The sequence below is a fragment of the Sycon ciliatum genome, chromosome 3 (genome assembly GCF_964019385.1).
Source record: "Sycon ciliatum chromosome 3, ocSycCili1.1, whole genome shotgun sequence".
Lineage (NCBI taxonomy): Eukaryota > Metazoa > Porifera > Calcarea > Leucosolenida > Sycettidae > Sycon > Sycon ciliatum.
The window spans coordinates 26460428-26479611 of record NC_088645.1 but is presented as its reverse complement, the minus strand read 5'-3'; the positions used below and the strand labels follow the sequence as shown (position 1 = coordinate 26479611).

The 19184-nt window shown below is 45.5% G+C and overlaps 1 protein-coding gene across 1 annotated transcript in view; it reads right to left on the bottom strand.

Annotated features, from left to right (window-relative positions):
- The window catches only part of LOC135811919 (mucin-3A-like), a 75405-nt gene that overhangs the window by 14968 nt on the left and 41253 nt on the right, over positions 1–19184 (bottom strand). The gene's annotated exons all lie outside the window — the stretch shown is intronic.

Genomic DNA, 19184 nt, shown 5'->3' with positions numbered 1-19184 from the left:
GACAAAAGTCGTAAAATCAGGAAATATTCGTGCAGAATGCGCAGTCAGTAGTAAAAGTATACTAGGAACAGCCAGAATGGGACGGAGAGGTTAACCTTTTCCTCCTCAGCAGTTTGAAACCAATGCACCGTATTTCCTTGAACACCTCTCGTCCCTTCTTCACCAGCCGCCCTTGCTTGAGCGCCGTCAGTTCTTGGACTGGGGGTTATTTATACACAAGTGCAGGGCAGTTCACAATTTATCCACAATCACAGCTACCAACTAGATGTTATGCTCCTTCACATGCAGGTAGTGCTGCTGTCACTCCGGACAAAGCACATTTTATTTTTTATTTATTTTTTAAACCACTGTAAATATGAAGTAGTGGTTGCCATTTCGGCGATGATTTGTAAGAAAGGGTCTGCTCCCCACACCGGAGCTCGCGCTATTCCGCCGACTTTACTTGACACTTGATTGACTCACGACTGCCATCCAGAGCACACGAGAAGTCCATCGAACCTTCGACTCGGCAAACCACTACTTCGTACTGTTGTGCCCTGCGCAGGCTGGCGACTAGTTGGTTTGGAGGTGACAGCGTTGCGAATGACCGAGGGTCTTCCACGTCTGTCGCACCGTCCAGGAGCGACACTGACTCACGCTGCTATCTGATTTTTACGAGGTGTTTGTCGCGCTGGAAACGGAGCGTCTCTGTAAGTTTGTTTCCCTGGTGATGTTTGTGCATGGAGAGCACTAAAAAAGTGGTGCTCTTCAGGCACAATCTTCCTCAGCCTACTCAAGCTCAGCAACAGAGGGGTGAATCAGAGGGGTGAATTCCCCGAAACACTGTGTATAGAGCAGGGCGTGGTGCTGTCTTGAAGGTTTGCAGAGTCGAAGGTTCGATGGACTTCTCCTGTGCTCTGGATGGCAGTCGTGAGTCAGTCAAGTGTCAAGTAAAGTCATCGGAATAGCTCGAGCTCCGGTGTGGGGAGCAAACCCTTTCTTACAAATCATCGCCGAAGTCGCAACCACTACTTCGTACTGTTGTACCCAGCGCGGGCTTGCGACTAGTTGATTTGGAGGTGACAGCGTTGCGAATGACCGAGGGGCCTCGACGTCTGTCTCACCGTCCAGGAGCGACACTGACTCACGCTGCTATCTAGTGTTTACGAGGTGTTTGTCGCGCTGGAAACGGAGCGTCTCTGTAAGTTTGTATCCCTGGTGATGTTTCTGCCTGGAGAGCTCTATATAAGTGGTGGTCTTCAGTCACAATCTTCCTCAGCCTACTCAAGCTCAACTGATGAGGGGTGAATTCCCCGAAACATTGTGTATTGAGCAGGGAGTGGTGCTTTCTTGCAGGTTCTCGAATCGAAGGTTCGATGGACTTCTCGTGTGCTCTGGATGGCAGTCGTGAGTCAGTCAAGTGTCAAGTAAAGTCGGCGAAATAGCGCGAGCTCCAGTGTGGAGAGCAGTATGGAGAGGAAACCCTTTCTTACAAATCATCGCTGAAGTCGCAACCACTACTTCGTACTGTTGTGCCCAGCGCGGGCTTGCGACTAGTTGGTTTGGAGGTGACAGCGTTGCGAATGACCGAGGGTGCTCGACGTCTGTCTCACCGTCCAGGAGCGACACTGACTCACGCTGCTATCTGGTGTTTACGAGGTGTTCGTCGCGCTGGAAATGGAGCGTCTCTGTAAGTTTGTATCCCTAGTGATGTTTGTGCCTGGAGTGCACTAGCACATGTACGCAACAAGTCTGTAACGGACCAACGTATCTTGCTAACCCAATCAATGGCTGTGAATATTGATAATGGCACTAATTTTGACCTGATATCTCTAGATTTCAGGAAAGCTTTCAACCGGGTCGACCACTCTATACTCCTAAAGAAATTCGGTAAGATTGCTACAGCTTTGTCAGTAAAATGGCTGAAGAGCTTCTTAGGGGATCGACAAATTGAAGTGAAGGTACATACCACTAAATCGAAGAAGCAGAGCATCAACTGCGGAGTGCCGCAAGGTTCCCACCTTTCACCAGTCCTATTCCTACTCTATATAAATGACCTGCCCAACGCTATGCAACATTGCACGCAATATCTATTTGCAGATGATGTCACCCTCCTACTGGCTTACAAACCTGAAGACACCCTCGCCAGTAGAGCGAACATGCAGTCTGATCTCGATGCATGTCAAACATGGGGCAGGAACAATGGAGGTGAATTCTCAGCAAGCAAGACATCCGTGCTGTGCCATAGAGCTATCAATGATACACCTACTGCAGGAATCCAATACCAAATGAACAATGAGCCATTAACGGTGGTTTCTGAACTGCAACATCTTGGCATCACCTTGACCGACAACCTGGATTTCCACAAACATGTCGCCTCAATAACTTCGAAGTTCAGATATCGAGTGTACCTACGGTCAATTATGTCCCAGCAACTTACGCCTTCGGCAATGATCATACTGTACAAAGGGCTCGTAAGACCTGTGATCGAATATAGCTGTACGGTGTGGTCGTTTGGATCTAATAAGAAACCCATGACCACTCTTGATCAATTACAGGCAAGGTTTGCTAGAGCTCTACTGAAAAAGAAAAAAATTGCATTTGATTACACTTCTTCCAAATCTATACATCCTGTACACACACCTTGTACACACTCTCTCTAACGGTCTCTAGGCTACACTGCAATTGATATACATTAGCTCAAATTTTCGGGCAAGGCCCATCATCAGGAATAAGTCTACTGTAGACAAAATAGGGGTTTATATATATGTGACAAGTACTAGTGGCCAAAGTGTGATGGTATAGCAATACCACAGGAAGCGAGATTATAATTCTGTGTGATATGTATGAAGTGAAAATATAGTGCAGTGATAGTGCAGGATTACTAGCGTGAGTACAAAGCAGAACAATACACACTTCTAGCAACACTCACACACATACATACATACACACACAGTGCACACATTCTTGCACAAATTATGGTAATGACAGACATATTTACACATCACCCAACAGTCGCCAACCATTGTCACTGTTCACTGCCGGCTTCCTCTTCCTCATGAATAGTGCCTCCATGATTCTGCGGTCAACGTATGACCGTTGCCTGCGGGCGAGAACTTGCAGATGGGCGAATGGTGAAAACTGCGGTGACGATGGGAAGGTGTGCTGCTTTTGTCGATAATGATCTCCCCATGGCTTTCCCAATGTCGCATTCTTGGCTTGTCTGTAGTGCTCCTCGGTCCTCTTGCGTGTTGTCCTTTCTGTTTCCCCGACGTATTCTTCTTGACAGATGGTACATGTCATGGAGTACACCACATCTTGGGACATACAAGCAGTGTGTATGTATGTGTGTGAGTGTTGCTAGAAGTGTGTATTGTTCTGCTTTGTACTCACGCTAGTAATCCTGCACTATCACTGCACTATATTTTCACTTCATACATATCACACAGAATTATAATCTCGCTTCCTGTGGTATTGCTATACCATCACACTTTGGCCACTAGTACTTGTCACATATATATAAACCCCTGTTTTGTCTACAGTAGACTTATTCCTGATGATGGGCCTTGCCCGAAAATTTGAGCTAATGTATATCAATTGCAGTGTAGCCTAGAGACCGTTAGAGAGAGTGTGTACAAGGTGTGTGTACAGGGTGTATGGATTCAAGTACTGGCTACAGTGGAGTCTCCAAACCTTGAGAAAAGTTCTTCCAAATCTGTCTTAAATTCTAAATGCTCCCTAGAGTCACTAGCCTATCGTCGTCTAATCATCAGTCTCACTACTTTTCACAGATATGTTTTCCATCATCGTGATTACCTTGCTGATTTCCATTTCAAGATTACGAATAGTGAGCGACGACCAAATAAAATCATTCTTCCCAAATTTAAATCATTGTCTAAGTCTCTCTTCATGTTCCGAACTGCTATTCTATGGAACTGTTTACCCCCCCCCCCCAGCCTAACATCGGAAGCCTCGCTCTATAAGTTCAAAGCTGCCCACAGGAAATTTACAGCTGACTGTGCTTATGCAATCAGCGGAATTCCGCCACCTTGCAGTTTATTTTCCCCATTTCTCTCCTCATCAATCCCTACTTCTCTTTGTACATACATCTACATCTACTATTCTTTCAATCAAATGAACCCCTCGATAGGCACATTGCCTTTGGGTCATTTCATAATAATAATAATAATAATAAAGGTTTGCTCCCCACACCGGAGCTCGCGCTATTCCGCCGACTTTACTTGACACTTGACTGACTCACGACTGCCATCCAGAGCACACGAGAAGTCCATCGAACCTTCGACTCGGCAAACCTGCAAGAAAGCACCACTCCCTGCTCAATACACAGTGTTTCGGGGAATTCACCCCTCATCAGTTGAGCTTGAGTAGGCTGAGGAAGATTGTGCCTGAAGAGCACCACTTATATAGTGCTCTCCAGGCACAAACATCACCAGGGATACAAACTTACAGAGACGCTCCGCTTCCAGCGCGACAAACACCTCGTGAACACCAGATAGCAGCGTGAGTCAGTGTCGCTCCTGGACGGTGAGACAGACGTCGAGGACCCTCGGTCATTCGCAACGCTGTCACCTCCAAACCAACTAGTCGCCAGCCCGCGCTGGGCACAACAGTACGAAGTAGTGAAGTCGGCGGAATAGCGCGAGCTCCGGTGTGGGGAGCAAACCTTTCTTACAAAATCATCGCCGAAGTCGCAACCACTACTTCGTAATAATAATAATAATAATAATAATAATAATATAAGTATGGCAATAAGTAGGACGAGCTGAAACGACATGTGGACATATTAAAATTATTGTCTCCTCGTCGAATTTTTAAATAATATAAGTGGTGCTCTTCAGGCACAATCTTCCTCAGCCTACTCAAGCTCAACTGATGAGGGGTGAATTCCCCGAAACACTGTGTATTAAGCAGGGAGTGGTGCATTCTTGCAGGTTTACCGAATCGAAGGTTCGATGGACTTCTCGTGTGCTCTGGATGGCAGTCGTGAGTCAGTCAAGTGTCAAGTAAAATCGGCGGAATAGCGTGAGCTCCGGTGTGGGAAGCAAACCCTTTCTTACAAATCATCGCCGAAGTCGCAACCACTACTTCGTACTGTTGTGCCCAGCGCGGGCTTGCGACTAGTTGGTTTGGAGGTGACAGCGTTGCGAATGACCGAGGATCCTCGACGTCTGTCTCACCGTCCAGGAGCAACACTGACTCACGCTGCTATCTGATGTTTACGAGGTGTTTGTCGCGCTGGAAACGGAGCGTCTCTGTAAGTTTGTTTCCCTGGTGATGTTTGTGCATGGAGAGCACTATAAAAGTGGTGCTCTTCAGGCACAATCTTCCTCAGCCTACTCAAGCTCAACTGATGAGGGGGGAATTCCCCGAAACACTGTGTATAGAGCAGGGCGTGGTGCTTTCTTGCAGGTTTGCCGAGTCGAAGGTTCGATGGACTTCTCCTGTGCTCTGGATGGCAGTCGTGAGTCAGTCAAGTGTCAAGTAAAGTCGTCGGAATAGCTCGAGCTCCGGTGTGGGGAGCAAACCCTTTCTTACAAATCATCGCCGAAGTCGCAACCACTACTTCGTACTGTTGTACCCAGCGCGGGCTTGCGACTAGTTGGTTTGGAGGTGACAGCGTTGCGAATGACCGAGGGGCCTCGACGTCTGTCTCACCGTCCAGGAGCGACACTGACTCACGCTGCTATCTGGTGTTTACGAGGTGTTTGTCGCGCTGGAAACGGAGCGTCTCTGTAAGTTTGTATCTCTGGTGATGTTTGTGCCTAGAGAGCACTATATATTTCTGAAGAGCACCACTTAACGTGGTGCTCTTTAGGCACAATCTTCTTCAGCCTACTCAAGCACAACTGACGAGGGGTGAATTTCCCGAAATGCTACAGGATCCGAAGCTCAAAAATAAAATGGGGTTTGCCACTTTACTCCGAGTATTTGCCGCTTTCAGGGCTGATAGGTGATAGTTATAGAAGGTCAATTTTGTTTGTTGGCCCTTCTGAATCCGGGAAGGAGACGAGCGGCGAGAGGGTTTTCGTCGACGATTTCGCTAGCCTTCTCAAGCGTTCTCAAGGAGGTCGCAAATTTATTTTCGCCGTGCGTCCGTACGCGCATGGCTTGAGCATGTACACATTGCGCACCCACGACAAACATTTGAAAATTTTAGAAAATTACGACGCCGTAGAAAATGACGACGATGGCCGGGGAACTTATTTGAGGAAGCACGAGGTCTTTCAATTTCATTCCCACGCGAGTAAGCATGGAGGAAGACGAGAATTGTGCCTCCTGTGCACAAAGTCCAGGTAGTGTTGGGCATTTAGTTGCTTCAGCCAGTACTCAGGTTTCGGAAATTTCGTGGAGCTCATGTTTGTGCCACTGTGTGAAGATCGAAGGAAGCGAAAAGGAGGAGAAAGTAAATTTCACGAACACCAGCTGGTCTCGAGTGGTATCTGCTGCCAAAATTCGCCAGGACGGCACATGGGCCTTTCTCTGCCAGGAGCAGTGTAGCACGGATGAGAGCACCCCGCGTGGCTGGTACCATAGGCGCTGCTATGCAGCCTACACCCACAAGAAGACTCTGAGTCGTTTTGAGGGAGAGGAAAATGGTGGCCTTGCCAGCAATGTTGACGCAGAGGAGGTGGGTGACGCAGATGCCTGTGAGGATGAACCTCCCAAGAAGCGTGTTATGACACAAAGCAAAGTGACAACCATCGACATCACTCTGTGTATAATATGTCAACAAAAAACAAACAAAAAAGAACCGGAAAGCTGAACCGCTTGCCCTCTGTTCAGAAATCCGTGCTGGCGAAAGCCTGAACCGTGCGGCAAATGCACGTGGAGATGAAGCAGGCCAGCGGATTTTACTTACCCTCCAGGAGGGCAGTCCCGATTTTGTAGCATCGGACATATGCTACCATTTCTGCTGCTACCGTAACTACACTCATTCTAGTACGGTGGCAGCACTGGAGGCAAGGAAGACGACGGCAGTTGCAGACGACAATGTGTACGATAGAGCCTTTGAGCGGCCGGCTGTATGCATGGAGAAGGAGCTCTTCAGTGAGACAGAAATACGAGCGATGCGTATGGACAGCCTGACGTCCAAGTACAGCGCCAAGCTGGCGGAGCTCGGAGCTGCAAGTCAATACAGACAATGGCTGCTGAAGAAGCGCCTGTTTGAGCATTTTGGAAAACGCATCAACTTAGTCCGTCCTGGTCCATTGTCATCCGAGAGCGTTGTAAGCAGCTCCTTGACAGAATCACAACTGCTACAAGTAGTTCGTGCAGCAGTAGCCAAGGCTGAGGCAGCCCAGCTGTGCGCCGACGAATATGCTGGAGATGATATGGCGGGTGAAGATGCACCTGCAAGACGAGGCACTGCGAACGTCAGCACTGTTCGTGGAAGAAGGCGTCCTTGGCTTGCACGGACATCTGCTCGTGCTGCTCATGCGCCAATCCGTTTGGGGCCGTACTCGAACAGAACGACAGCTCCGGTGCCGCAGATGTGGGAACAACTGCATGTCAAGGCGACCAAAACAGTGAGAGCGAGAAAAGTACTGGTGCTGACGACTTTGAAGAGTCTGACTCCAGCTCAGATCCTGATGAGGATCCAGATCAAGAGTTGGACGACTCGCTGTAGACACTGGCAACTGCACCGTTTTCCCCTGGTCCAAGCCACCCATTGTGTTTGTGAATTATGGCTATGGCTGTCAACACACCTAACCTGTTCAAACATTGTATATAAACTGCTTGTACATAGCTTGGCTTCTAAAGCGATGACGCTATCATCCTACTTTTTGTTCCAATGTACATATTAAACTGGGCATATTGTCCATAAATTGGACAGCACTGGACATGTCTTCCTTACTACAGTTGTAGTATTTATTTATTTCATTTTCGATTGAGTAGTGACTACAATGCGTTTATATCATTTCTACTCTAACTCTAATTTAATCGAGTGCTATTGAAGGTGTGTGTGCCTGAGAGAGAAGCAGGGAAAGGGTCCAAGCTTACCTTCGCAGAATGATAGGTGTCCCTCGTATCGATCGTATCAACGAAATTCCAATCAAGAAAACATTTGAGATCACTCACGAAGCGGCATCAAACTACACGACACGACGGGTAGTTTGTTGGCTGCCAATGCGAGTGGGTAGTGGAAGGACCAAACGATATCTAGGCTAGGCTTATGAAGTCCCTGTGCTTTACTTCTACAAGAGCGAGAGTAAACTTCTTGACCAAGAATATGATCAACAACAAGTGAAGTCGCCGACCAGATCAGACACTCGCTTTGAGTTTTCAAATTTGACTGCATTTAGTTGTCATGTGCGTACTCTACGAAACTCAGAATCGGCCCGAGACGAAAGGTGAGCAGTTCAAGTGACCGACGAAGCTGAACGAAAATTGCCTCTCGCGGAGCTCCTTCCCCGATCTAGACGGGCCAACAACTACCATTCGACTCCACAACAGGTACTCTTTCCACCTGTACAGTTCGATTTTACTCGGATTCTAGTGGCAGACCACTTTCAGATTTAAGCACTTTTTTTGTCTTGGATCCCCGACTAAAACACTGTGTATTGAGCAGGGAGTTTGTACGCATTTTCGTTTTTCAGAACCTCTCTAGTGACTCATTTGTTTCATACGAGACGAGTCAATGAGCTGGTGTGGCTTAGAATCTTTCGCTGTAGAAGAAATCTATTTGTATGTGTATTGGAGATCTATGCATGAGGGTCTGTGCATTGTGCATGTGATATTCCCACAGATCCTGAAACAGTCAAACTCAGGGAATAGCACTATTATTATCACTCAGGCTGCATTATTCATAATTATAGACATATTCACAAATAACATATCTTCAATACCCATGAGCTACATTGTATATATTATGATATAAGTATCATAATTATTATTATCATCGTTCTAGCTCATTTTTTCCCGTCATAGTCCTGTTTACCATGTTCAGCATAAGCGAAGTTGTGGATCATGCTTGCATGGTTGACTCCAACGCGTACATGCAAGTAATAATAATAATAATAATAATAATAATAACACCATAGCACCATAGCTCAGTTGTTAGAGCATCCCTGGCTACAAGCGAGGGTCCCTGGTTCGAGTCCTGGTGGTGACAGTCAATTTTTTCTTCAGACTTTTCTTTTTTAGTCACAGACTGGGCTTGCTTGGCAGCAGCCTTGGCAGCGCAAATGGTTGCTGGGTCTACGTTGTAGACGGAGGACTGGTCCGCGATAAGTTGCTGGAGACTGCTCGTGATGGACAGAGATGCTGTCCGCTGTTGCGGGGCAGCCCCAACTGGATTGAGCACTGCAAGGCCACCATGACGCACAGGCAGAGCAAGGAGGCTGCGTAGAGGGGTAGGGATGACTGGCACACCCAATAGAGCTGGCAACAAGACGGAGCGAAGAGAGGACTCGAGAGGCTCGAAGACGTCTGGTGCACAGCTCGACACGCGCATCAGGAATGTCCAGCGGTGACGGTACCCAAAGACCAGTGCGGCTTACACGGCTTGGGGCTCGGCCTCGGCCACGTTCGCCAGCTCACGCATCTCAGATGCCCAAGCCTCTACTCGAACATTGCAAAATGTTGTCTTGAAGGCTTCCGAGCCCAGAGGAGCACCCAGGTAGGGGCAGCCCTCAGTGGTGATGTGGACATCAGTGTCGGCGAATGCAGCGTTGGCAGAATCAAGATGCTCGGGCTTGACAACCAGCCAAGTCTTGGCAGCGTTTGGATAGTAGCCGAATGCTGGGCCAAGTTGACAGATCTGGTCCCACCAGGTGCGAAGGCGCTGCAGCAGGCCAGCGGCTCCCGCGTCATCGGCATACCATAGCTGGATGGTCGAGGCGTCCGGTCGAGCAGCGGACGCACCGACGCCGGCTGGTCTCTCAGGTGATTCGCGGTCATGCACCGTGCCAGCTGGAGAGTCGTCCGTACCGCTGACGTGGAGAGGTACTGTGCTGCGGTAAAAGTTTTTCGAAATTGTTGCTATTGATGGACATAGTATTATTATTATTAGTAGTATAGATTATAGACCTGTTAGGAGGTCTATACAGGATATATAGACCGAGTAAAAGACCGAGTACCCCCGAGTTCTTTTACGAGGTCTTTATATCCTGTATAGACCAACTATGAGGTCTATAATCTATTTATCGTGTTCTCCACGCAATAGTTTCTCTTCATATACGACATACCCTTGTAATTCTAGTATTATACTATAGCCTTTACCGCATTGTACGGCATTGCAGGATCAAGGTCATTGTTAAACTAGGTTCAGCATCGGTAGCACAGTGGCTGGGTGGTAAGGAAGAGTAACTGAGATTCACATGGTTGTGGGTTCAAATCCCATCTTGTGTATTTCTGCTTTCTTCAAAAATTTCTTTTTCTAAGTTGGAGAGAAAATTTCTAAGTCCAAGAAATTCTAAGGAGTCAAATATAAGTACGAGGTGAATAGCAATTTCTGGACATGAAAATAAAATAGAGGCCCACTGGCTGTGTGTTTTACATTTTTCATATCTATTTGTATCTATTGTATGGCCTAATCCTTCATCTTTCCAAATATGTGACAATTGCTCATGCTGCCCAGAGACTTTATAGCAGGATGTTTTCGACAGGCCAATTTTTTGGCCTAAATTCCAGTGTATGGAATTCTGGACATGAAAGTAAAATAGCGTCAATAGGCATCCTATACTGCACCATTTTTGTTATTTTTTCTATTGGTGGACTGCAGTTGGCCTCTTCACACTTCCAGCCAACAGGTCCAAGACTATACAGCGTCTGAAGTGGAGTGCACATGGGGAAGCCAACGATTCATCCATTACTTCTTATTTTACTCAAAATTCAAAATTCTCATGCGACATAGTACCACAAAACTCGTTGAAATGCCTCCCACGAAAAGGCTATCAACAAGGCACCGACACGAGGAGAAACTACAACAGCCCAGCTGTCAACTACAACAAGAAAAAACTTCATCAACCTGACTGACTTGACTCTACACGCGACGAAAAATTATTTTACTCGAAATGTCCAGAAATGTCCAATGTCCAGAAATAGCAATTCACCTCGTAGTCACATATATCGTGTATTTGACTAAGCAGTCAAATACGCGATATATATAAATATACCGCTTAGGTATCAGGGAAATTAGTGGGGTCAAATACTAAGAAGGCGATAATTATAATAATTATTATTATTACGGCCTCTGCTGGGATGACGACTTCACCATAGCTCAGTGGTTAGAGCATCGCTGGCTACAAGCGAGGGTCCCTGGTTCGAGTCCTGGTGGTGACAGTCAATTTTTTCTTCAGACTTTTCCCGTTTGTCTCTTTCCCTCAAACCAGTTAATATTATTATTATTATTATGTGAGCTCAAAAATGGAACGAAAAATAGCCAATAGAATCAAAACTCACGATGGAATCAAACTCACGATGGAATCAAACTCATGATGGAAACTACAACCCAATGAGTTGGAAAACCAACCACAGAATTGGAGAAATAATTGTATTCACTGGTTATAAAATAGGTTAAGACAAACTACAATCAGTAATACAAGCTGGATCGACATTTGTGTACACTGTATTCATGTATTGTAAAACTGTGGAGACAATGTGCAATAAAACGATGAAAAATGTGAAGAAATTGTGTAGAGAAAGAAAGGGATTCAAACAAGTTTTCGTACAACACTCATCAGGAATCTTCGTTGTACTAAAGGGCACTCATTGTCTCCACAGTTGTAAAATACATGAATACAGTGTACACAAATGTCGATCCAGCTTGTATTACTGATTGCGGTTATCAAAATTGTTGTCTCCTCGCCGTTTGTTTAAGACAAACTCACAGAATAAATACCATCGGTCCCTTGGTGTTCGTGCTAAAGAGGTTCGACTGGATATCATTCAAACTCACCAAAAGATGTGTAAGATTTTATTATTATGGAGTGCCTTGTTTATCTCTCAGTGCCTCCAACCATAGCCTTGCCCCTGTTATCCTCGGGATCAGTGTAGTTGTTGGAACGAGGTGTCGGACTCAGCAATGTATTTGTTTACATTTTAATACATGTTTATTGTTCCTCCTTTGCTGTATTGTTTTAGAAAATCGTGGACTAAGGGCCTGTCCAGACTAGGTAGAAAACCAAGTAAATACGCCGTAAACATGCTTGTTGCCAAGGTGAGCGGCGAAAAATGGCCGAAAACGGGGAATGTGGGATTCACGCGGAACGTGAGTCGCGGACCCCTGTACAAAGCACGTTTCTCATCTACGTGCAGTTTTCGCAGTGTTTGCTGTGTGGGAGTCGATGGAGTTTGCGGATCGCGGTTTTTTCTTGCTGTTTCCAGCTGCCGCTTGTTTTCGCTTTGGAGTTGCCACACGTCCGTTTCAGTGACCACTCGGACGCGACATTGATACAGTCATGGCTGGACATGCAGAGAAATCCAGGGGGTCTGATGAAGAGGAAGGTGTAGTAGCGAGACTCGGAGAATTCATTGAAAATTTGATCTAGTACTGATTTGAAAGAATTGTTTGGAGAGGAAACAGAACCCTCTTGTGACCAAAATTGACAACATGAAGGCTAATACCAGGGACTTTTACTGGAAGTACATGGCGGCCACCAACACTGGTTCGTCAAGCGATGCTACAGCCGGCCTCGACCTTGGCGCTGCGCTGCCGCGAGAGTCACAAAGTGGCCAAATTTCCGCACCTGGAACAGAGTTCAGGGTGATATTTCTTGAGCTCGGCGTCAGTGCTGCCATCGCTGGGCCGCCACTTGTTTTATAGCTAGCTGGGTAGGTCTAGACCACGCCAGGGAGTCCTTTCCTGGTCTACTAGTACGCGCTACAAACATTGTGCAATCGCGGCATCTAGAGAAAATATTGAACAGGTACACGACGTAGTTACACTGGTGACAGGGTGCAGTGCTAGTGTGGACAGAGCATCGCGTGTACACTGAAACGGCACGCCGTTTTTATTACATAGTGTGGATAGGCCCTAAGTCTGTGTTTACACGACAACGCTAGGGGCGAAAACGCAACGAAATCCTTTCGGATCCATGGTTCTGTTGCACGGTACGTGGAGCAAAACGTAAAAGTTGTACACCAAAACGGAAGAAAACCAAAACGCTGGCCAAGATGGAAGAATTTGAAAACGGAAATGTTCTGCCGGATAAATTTGGGTGTGTAAACAGTCGAAATGGTGTGCTGGCCTCGTTTTCCGTCACGTTTGTTTCGTTTTCGGACGTTTACACGGATCCGACAATCCCAAAAAATTGTTTTAACAATTTTCGTCATGTGACGTGTGTTGCCGTGTGCCTGGTTTCAACCATTACTTGAGTGTGATTGGTGCTTCCACGGCAACACTTGGCACATGACGAACTTTGGCGGATCCTTTGCTCTTGTGTAGACGCTTGAAAACGATACAAAAGGAGACCACCTCGGATCGGCTTTGATCGTGTAAACGTACGAAAACGAAAAAAGAAATGCGAGACTGAAAACGGAAAACTGGCCGTGCGTTGTCGTGTAAACGCATCCTAACAGTTTGAAGTCATTAAACTACTTCCAAAAGTTGTATCGACATCAACAGGATTACGATTTCAGTGCAATATGATGCAGGATGACCGTATCACGATAACCCATGATTATATACCATTATAAACACCGAATCAACAAAAACATCTGCGACACGCACCTGGTTACATTTCTCAAATAAATCTGATCGAGGGTGGGAAAATCTGAAATATCTGAAAGGCAAGACAATTTTATGACAGAGTCATGAAATTCTGCTACAGCAATATGCACAGAATGACCTCCGTATAATACAAAAGTATCACCACGGTCCACCACTACTCACATGTTTCCCCGCAGAAGAATATGCTAGTGCCGTTTTCTGCAAGAAAAGGCTTGCACATCAATGCGTATAATACGGTATTGATATGATGTGAAGGCCATCATTTACATATTGATATAGGGCATTCCATTGATTGGTGACAGAAAAAAAAAATTTATAACAATAAAAACTGCTTTTTGAAACTCGGATGTTGAGCCATAAATAAATAAATGTGTTTCAGTACTCTGTCAGTTTTGTGCCTAGTTATTGCACTTTCTGACTGTATATAGGATCATGTTACAGTGATGGAGAGTTACTCTTAACTCGTATCCATATGTCCTTTTCTCTTCCACATTTAAAAACTGCTTTGTTGCAGTTTTCTAAAAAAGTTATTGTGTTCTAGTCCATGGGCCGGACCTCGTCTAAAAAGTAAGAAATTAACGAAATGTGATAGCCGAAAATTAAAATTTCACACAAAACCTCACAATAATCACACACAGAATGAAAAGCTACATGTAGAAGACCGTTTCCCCTCGTGATCCTCTCTCCTATGCATGCATGACTGCATGTTGCCAATTGTTGGTGCAGTACAAGTTTAGTGTTGAAAGCAGCATTTCAAGTGTTGTGATTATTGTGAGGTATTGTGTGAAATTTTAATTTTCGGCTAGCACATTTCGTTATTATCTTACTTTTTAGACGGGGTACGGTCCATGGACTAGAACACAATAACTTTTTTTAGAAAACTGCCATGAAGCAGTTTTTATTGCTATAATGCAAAGTGTATCGAGGGAATGCATGTGTAGTATCCCTGCCCGACCAATACGGAAGCAGTACGGAACTAATACGGAGTTTTGCCTGATGTATATTTAGTGTATCTCCGTATGTAAGCGTACGGAGTCTGCTGCATAAAAGCGGCTGCGTATTTCGGTTTTAATTAGATTAGATTAGATAGCAACGAAAGCTAACTCGAAGAAGAAGTAGTCAACCTCTAGGTGAGCACCGGAGAGAAAGTTATTTATTTTGCCGCTTCTTCTTTCACTAATAATTATATCTCAGGTGTGTACCTGAGAGAAGTAGAATAAAACTAATTCTTGTTGATTTCACCGCGCCTACCACTCGGCTACCATTACATTGGTGGCAGCGGTGGGATTCGAACCCACGCCTCCGGAGAGACTGGAAAATAAATAAAACGGGTCGCTTGGAATCGCCATCAGAGTCTCAAGTGGATACCATGCGGAGGGAAGGGTGATCCACGCTAGCACCCTGGCTTGGCCCTGCTTATTAGCTTGCAGCACAGCCAGGGTGCTAGCGTGGATCACCCTTCCCTCCGCATGGTATCCACTGGAGACTACGATGGCGATTCCAAGCGACCCGCTACCTACATGTATACTACCGGTGGTGATGGCGAAGCTAATGAGGACGACAACAGGCAGGCCTCTGCCCAAGACGAGGGGGTATTCCCCAAGACCAGCAGCGTTTGATTTTCGCCGGCACGCAGTCGGAAGCAGGAGCCCACTCTTCACTTGGTACTTCGCCTCCGTGGTGGGATGCAGATTTTCGTCAACACTCTTCCTGGCTAGACCATCATTCTTTACGTCGCGCAAAGCGATGCTATCGACAATGTGAAGACCACGATTCAAGACGAGGAGGGAGTTGATTTGTTTGACGCCGAGCTAGCCGCTCTGAGTGACCGGCACAACCAAGATGAAGATAAAACCTGGCTTGCTCTCCGCCGTAGCTCCAGCCGCCGCCGTGGTTACTTACGCTGATTCCAGGTATGGCATTTTCTTTCCTGACTTCCTGCAGTCTCCCTATTCTCTTCAGTCTTCCTTTATGCGAGTGTGTGAATCCAGTTTAGTTTGGTAGGCGTCTGATCATGGTGAGCCACGGCTTACCTAAGTAATCTGGTGAGAGAAGTGTGAGAGAATCCCCTTTTACACTCCAGGTGTGTACCGGAGTAAGTTCCCACGATGCAGTGCATTTTTTTTGAAATTGTGAATTTCCTGGCAGTTTGAGCCCGCGATGTGCAGAAATTTGGCTGTCTTTCACGTCCTGTTTGGAGGACCATTCTTTCTCTTTTGACTCCGTGAGATCGTGTGAACCTGGTGTGCTTCTACTTTATGATTTGTTATCAGTTCATTTCGTCTGTCTACTCTAAACGTTATCATTTCCGGTATAATTTGCCATCTTCCGCTTGACGCTGTGTTCGTAACTCTTCACTAATTTTTTGAAAATCACGAGGGCGTGATTATCTGTAGGAAGGGAGGGTGTAGTATCCCTGCCCGACCAATACGGAAGCAGCACGGAACTAATACGGAGCTTTGCCTGATGTATATTTAGTGTATCTCCGTATGTAAGCGTACGGAGTCTGCTGCATAAAAGCGGCTGCGCATTTCGGTTTTAATTAGATTAGATTAGGTAGCAACGAAAGCTAACTCGAAGAAGAAGTAGTCAACCTCTAGGTGAGCACCGGGGAGAAAGTTATTTATTTTCCGCTTCTTCTTTCACTAATAATTATATCTCAGGTGTGTACCTGAGAGAAGTAGAATAAAACTAATTCTTGTTGATTTCACCGCGCCTACCACTCGGCTACCATTACACATGTAAGGCTATAGTGCGCGTTCGAATCCCATGTTATAGGTATCTTTTTAAGAATAGGAGAAATGAAAAAGAAACATCAGTTGCAGGGTAAATGGAGCCGAAAGCCACGGGCAACAAAGTTTCACGACAGCGCTAGATGATACTGCAGCATTCGTCACCCAGAAGCGCGCAGCTTTCTCCAAACCCCGCCACTAGGCCTATGTCGCCCCACAGCTAACACAGATGTTTCTTCAACGAAGCCTAGCCCATCCCGCCTCAATAAAGTACCCCATGGATGCAGCCCCAGACAGCAGGATTGAGCAATACGTCGTCAAGAAGGGTTTCTAGTTGATTGCAACAACAACATATGGAGCACTAGCGCAATCGTCCTGTCTAATGAGTCTAGTTGTTTTTGGCAAAAAACACTCGGATGTTGTTGAGGCAATAATATTAATTAACAAAGAAGAAAGGACCACTAAGTTAGGAGTTATGACTAAGAGTGCATCAAAGTAACGAGAAACTATCCAGTCAGCTAGTGCGACAACAAGGGGTTTGGCACTTCCTATAATATTAGATTGGACCAAATGTTTAAATACAGAAGTTGTTTCCCCACACGACACCATTTCGCCAAGATATGTCCGTAATGATCCTGGACAAGGAAAGCATACTATGGCTTCAGAACCACTCGGATGTTGAGCCAATTGAGAAAGGACGAATACTTTCGGGTTATGACTAACAGCCTGCCAAAGCAATGAGATATTATACAGTCAGATAGTGCGATACCAAGTAATTACGCTGACAGGGATATTCAGACAGGTACCCAATGAGAATTCCAACGAAAGCCACGTGCACCTTAGCACTCTAGTATATCTTGCAGAAAGGTGTTGTCATTGATGGCATGGTCATGTCTATTCCATTAGTTGCTTTGCAAACTGCTGCTTGCAGTCTCCCCACGTTCTTTTCAGTGCTAATGAATTGACTGTTGCGTTTGCATGCCACGGCCCACAGGCAAATCTATGCATTTTTAGTATTGTGCCCCATCTGAGAGAATTTCGAGATAAATATCAAACTCACTGGAAACCATTCCATGCATGAACGCGACCATGCTGTGTATTCAAATACTCAGTGCTTGGTGCATTTACTTCATATGCAGAGTAAAGCAGTAAACGAAATACAACTTGCCCACGGTAGTCGTTGGATTCGTAGGATTGACTTCACATAGCCAGTATCGCCACCACGCACATTGATTATACCCACAACGACACGCACAGATACAAACACTTCACTCAAAACCTAGAGCACAGCAACATGTGGACCTTGGAAAACACATAATAACTTTGTCAGAACACTGATAGCAATTATCAAGCTGAAATCTAATGTTGTTTCAAAATAAATTATTACATATTTTGTTTCAGAATTTTTGCACTATTACTTCTGTGAACAAATTTAATTGAAAAGGAGCAAGAAAAAGCGTCAGTTGAGTTTTTACGCTTTGCACACTGGATTCGTACATTCGCGCAACAACAGTATACCCTGATTTCCTGATGCCGAATAAATGCATGGAGCAAATGTGCAAGATATCTGTAAGGTTCCTCCTCCCGTACGTCTACAACCATATCCAAGTTGGCCTGCATGCACTCTCATACGTTTTTGCCTCCTTTTGTTCCGTTGGCCTGGGAAGCTACTTGCGCGCCCATAATTGCCATAGCTACCCAGGCCCTTTATGTTGCCGTTCACACTTGCTCTCTACCTCTTCTTTCTCTCTTACACAATGACGTCGTTCCGTTTGTCTTGGTCTCTGTCTCTTCGTCCCCTGTAATAAATGTTCCACCTACCAGTTTTCGTTGTCCATTATTGTGCTTGGAGAGTATGACTTCCTCCTGTTGGAACCCAACATATGTAGTATCCCTGCCCGACCAATACGGAAGTAGTACGGAACTAATACGGAGCTTTGCCTGATGTATATTTAGTGTATCTCTGTATGTAAGCGTACGGCGTCTGCTGCATTAAAGCGGCTGCGCATTTCTGTTTTGAGGAAGATAAGATTAGATAGCAACGAAAGCTAACTCGAAGAAGAAGAAATCAACCTCTAGGTGAGCACCGGAGAGAAAGTTATTTATTTTGCCGCTTCTTCTTTCACTAATAATTATATCTCAGGTGTGTACCTGAAAGAAGTAGAATAAAACTAATATGAAACTCGGATGTTGAGCCATAAATAAATGTAGAAGAGAAAAGGACATATGGATACGAGTTAAGAGTAACTCTCCATCACTGTAACATGATACTTTATACAGTCAGAAAGTGCAATAACTAGGCACAAAACTGACAGAGTACTGAAACATTCGACGTCCTGACACCTAGCTTCAACACATCTCCGTAGCGCTAACCGACAGCCTTCCAACTTGGAAGGTTCAAGGTTATGGAAAGACCAAAGAGGGGAAGGCAAGCGCAACGAAAACGAGCAAAAGCTACAGTCCCAACGGAACAAAGAATGTCGATTGTTATTGCACTTTCTGACTGTATAAAGTATCATGTTACAGTGATGGAGAGTTACTCTTAACTCGTATCCATATGTCCTTTTCTCTTCTACAATAAAACTAATTCTTGTTGATTTCACCGCGCCTACCACTCGGCTACCTGTTACACATATCCTTAGTGATAATTGGACTTGGAAAACACTACATAATTCAGTCCTCTCGGAGCAGAACGTTAAACGGCCTACACAAGCCAAGCCGATGATTGGTCAATTCCCTCTATATTAAAGAGGGAGGGCTTTCTTGCAAGTTTGCAAGGT